This window comes from Astatotilapia calliptera, chromosome 14, assembly GCF_900246225.1.
Source record: "Astatotilapia calliptera chromosome 14, fAstCal1.2, whole genome shotgun sequence".
In the NCBI taxonomy this organism is placed as follows: domain Eukaryota; kingdom Metazoa; phylum Chordata; class Actinopteri; order Cichliformes; family Cichlidae; genus Astatotilapia; species Astatotilapia calliptera.
The window spans coordinates 37,537,883-37,542,549 of NC_039315.1; positions in this window are offsets into that span (position 1 = coordinate 37,537,883).

The following is a 4,667-nucleotide window of genomic DNA, read 5'->3' on the forward strand; positions in this document are numbered from 1 at the left end:
GTGCTTATCACCCAGAAAAATACAACACATGTAAATGTAGCCCAGTTAAACTCTAACACGTGTATCTTGGAGAAATGCCTACTAACAAAACACTGAGGATTTTTTTGAAAAGGATCCACAAGATAATTTGGCTGATATCGCAGGTTTCAGAAGTGTCCAGCTCAACCTCAGCGATCGGCAGCGGCTGATCAGATGAATCCGGGTCACGGCACCACTTTTATGTAGCAGATTTCAAATGGTTGACTGCGTTGTGACGACAGACACAGACTGGCTGGAAACTGGATTTATTTCTAAAAGACAAAGTGCAGCAGCAAAATCAGTGTCACACAGCAACAGCAGGCCTCTCCTCATCCTAGTGTGGAGTCCATGCAGCACTGCTTACAATATATAAAAGAAAATACAATCCATCAAAACAACAGTGTGGTTTCTCTCAACAGCCACTAATAACAACTTGTAATATTTAAATCCCCAGTAAGATGGATCAATTACACAATACATATTCAAACAACTTTAACTTTTCCCAACATGGCTGAAAATACTATTCAGTGTGCAGCCTCAGGTCATGAACTCATTATACACATAAAACAAAACCTATACATTTACACATACCTAAAAGACAAAGTGCAGCAGCAAAATCAGTGTCACACAGCAACAGCAGGCCTCTCCTCATCCCTGTTTAGCACAAGTAAGGAACACATAAACGGATGGTGTAACAGATAAAATGCAGTTCCAATTACTATTTTTCTCGTTCAAAGCAATCAAAAACACTTTGGGAGCTTTTAGCCATAAGAACTAATACTTAGCAAAGACAAATACACCAAATTTAAACGTATAATTTAGTACAGGGAGAGGAGCTACAGAAAGTGTGCCTCACCAGTGTGGAGTCCATGCAGCTCTGGCTGGGAAACCCCACACATGCAACATGTTTACAAGTGGCGTCACACTGATTAATGCCCCACTTCAACAGTGACACGTGGAACCTTAGTTTTACAAAAATTTAATTTACACAATAAAAAAAAAAACTATATACAATACAGTTTTGAGAATGTTCACACTCCGTAGATTATACCTTGTTTCTGTAGAGAAGGTGATCAGGGTTTTTCTTCATTTCCTGAGACCAGCTGCTCTGGATCATCACCAGCTTGTATCTTCATCTTTTTTTTGGGGGGGGGGGGGAAGTCTGTCCTTTCCTTGGCCATTGCTCTGCACTGGGAAACCAAAGTGTGTGATCAAAGGTGAAATAAGGGATATTTTTCCATTGCAGGACTTAGAGGGCTTCAAGTAGTGATAGCTGTTGATCCATTTCTCAAATAATCTGTAAGGATCTGGATTTTTAAGAAAGATACAAATATGCCCCTCTGTTGGTCTTCCTTGGTCTCTTGTGTTCTGGGGGCCTCTGGATGTCTGGAGTTTTGATCTCCTCCATACCTGCTTCATGCCCTGGAGGACGGGGCTGTGGCCCCCCCCACACCCTCTAGCAGATCATTACATGAAGGAACCTTTTAAAAAACAAAAAACAAGCGCGTCCATGCTCACAGGTGTACACACGGGTGATCACACCCACAAACTACACCCTTTTTGGCTCCTACCTCAAAGCACACTGTGTTCTGTTGATCTTATGTGCTGCACAATAATGTTTAATATTTAGTATTTACTGTCATATTCCCATATATCATTGTGATGTTGTTTATTCTATTACTCTTGTTCTCTTCTGCTTGTTTTCTTTTTTCTTTCTCAGCAGGTGATCCAGGTGATCGATATATGCATTTTTTTCTTTTTTTTTCTTTCTGCTCATTCTGTTGGTTTTTGTTTTTTGCCCTTCTCCCCCGTCCCTCTTCTCAGCTGTTTCTCTTTCCCTCTTTCTTTCTCCCCTTCTTTCCCCCAGTCAAGTCTGTCCCGTATTCAGTAAGTGAAAATAAAATAAACAATAAAAGGTGAATCAAATGGACCATTACGGCAAGGCTGGGATGGTCAATTTGGTAAAGTAAATCCGTTGGGCATCTTTCTTTGCCTTTAGACAACAATTCTGATGCAAAAGAGCCAAACGGGACAGGCAAAAAAAAAGAAGAAAAAAAAAGAAAAAAGAAAAAAGAAAGATACAAATATCTCTGCTTATATTTGGCTAAAAGCTTGATATAGATAAGGCATATAAAGCCCCTGCACACCAGCACTGCGCTTACATTATAGTTCAATCAAGAAATAGTTATTATTGATTTATTATTGAATTTTTTTAGTAATCATTATTAGTATTTAATCACATTAGCACAGTGGAGTGACAAAAATATTCCACATACTAGAAATGCTGCTCAGCATTTCATAAAATACATTTTCAACAAATGTTGGAGTAACAACACAGTTACAGGGAAAATGTGTCTGTCTGTAAATATTAACTAAACATTTCTATGTGCTACAAAATAGACATAATTGTAAATGTGCTGAGGTGAAACTATACTTTCAATAATTTTACCACTACAATCTGTTAACCACCAAAATAATCTATGCTGGTCAGCTAGCTAAAAGTATTTACTTTAGCAGCCCAAATCAGAGGCTAACATTAGCATTTGCTAGCGTCAGCCAGGAAGGTCTGAGGCTTAAACTAGGGTTAGTGTAACTTTCCCTGAAACCCTTTAAAGTGTACAGTAGAGCCAACTGTAAAACACAGGTATTGATACAGTACTTATTAGAGTCCTAGAATAATTTCTAGGACCATGAAGTTCTCCCTTTTCCCAGTTATCCACATCGCTGACTTTCGCTAATCAGCTAGTTAGCAGTCACAGCTGTGTAATACCCAGAGAGACACAGACAACTAACTATAATATTTATGAAAACTGGTTCAGCCACTGAAGGGCAAAACTGGTGGTATCACAGTAAAAATTATTTTAACATTAACTAAAATAAAGCTTAAGTCATGTTAAACCTAAATAACAATTATTTTAAAAAATGAGTCAGCAAAATATTCCTGACTTGTCTGGAGACAGCTGAAACCAGTTAACAAATAAATTAATAATAATAATAATGGATTGCATTTATATAGCGCTTTTCGGGACCCCTCAAAGCGCTTTACAAAGCCACTATTCAGTCACTCTCACATTCATACACTGGTGAAGGCAAGCTACAGTTGTAGCCACAGCTGCCCTGGGGCAGACTGACAGAAGCGAGGCTGCCATATTGCGCCATCGGCCCCCCTGGCCATCACCAGTAGGCGGTAGGTGAAGTGTCTTGCCCAAGGACACAACGACCGAGACTGTCCGAGCCAGGGCTCGAACCGGCAACCTTCCGATTACAAGAGGAACACCCAACTCTTGAGCCACGATAGTGGCATTAATTAACAATTTAGAAAGAATTAACAATTCTTTCTAAATAAAAACGCGGAGTCTTTTGAAAAACATTATTTTAATAAAAGGAAACATGAGTTTTAATACTTACCACAGAAATGTGAAGGCAGTTTCTCCAACTTCAGAGTCCAAAATCCAGATGAAGCCTGAAAGAAGCCTAATGGCTGCTCTTGCGCTTACTTTTCCCTCCTTTTCAGGTTCTTTTTCCCACAATGCATTGCAGTAGTTGAGAAATACAGAAAAATACCTGTAAATGACTAATACGGAAAATTCCTTCACGTTTATACAGTAGATTGTACTGTATCTTTACTGAATTTTTTTACAGTGTGTGTGGTGAGGCAGTTAGATAATATGATTGTTCCAAAGTAAGACAAGAAAGAATGTTCAATGTTAAAGAAAAAAAATGACATTCAAACTTTAGTCTTAAAAATTTTAATCTAAGGAAAAGGGGGATGTCATGTACTGAAATATGGCTGTCTTAATGTGATGACTTTTAAACTGGATGTGGTAGTCCGAAGGAGGCCCCGTTACATGGCTAGTTGTCAGATCGACAGCATTCAATAAAGCAAGAGAAAGACCGTGCTTTATGTCCTGATTTAATTCAGCGTGCTCTGCCTAATTCAGTAATAAGGTGGGCACACAACAGTTACTACTACTTTTACATGCATTACCATGTGGACCTACGATCAACACTGAAGTTCCTTCAACGGTAAAATTTCTTTTATTATGGATTTATTTTTGTGCTTACGGAGATAAATTTCCAATAAAAATGTTATAAATGCAGCAGCTTATTGAGCTTAAATACTAACCTTCATAGCAGAGGTGTGGACTCGAGTCACATGACTTGGACTCGAGTCAGACTCGAGTCATTAATTTTATGACTTTAGACTTGACTTGAAAAAATGTTCTAAGACTTGTGACTTGACTTGGACTTTTACACCAATGACCTGGGACTTGAATTGGACTTGAACCGGTTTACTTGAAAAGACACCCCAAATATAAAATGTAACATGCATATTATATAGAGATTGAAAATGTGACGTCATTCAGGGGTAAACCGCAAAGGATTCTGGGAACTCGTGGCAAGAGGTACTAGCGCACGCAGGCTTTCAATTGAAATCAGTCACACAGCGATAAAAAGAAACACAAAAATGTCAAGAAGCCGTTGTATTATTAACTGCAATAGCCGGTCGCATGACAGCCACGGGAAGCCGAGGGGTAAAGAGATCGGTTGTTATCGGATTACGTCGTTGAAGAGAAATTGTTTGAACCATGTTTCCGAAGTAACAAAGAGGCGACGGATGGCCTGGATTGCAGCCATTCAAAGACCAA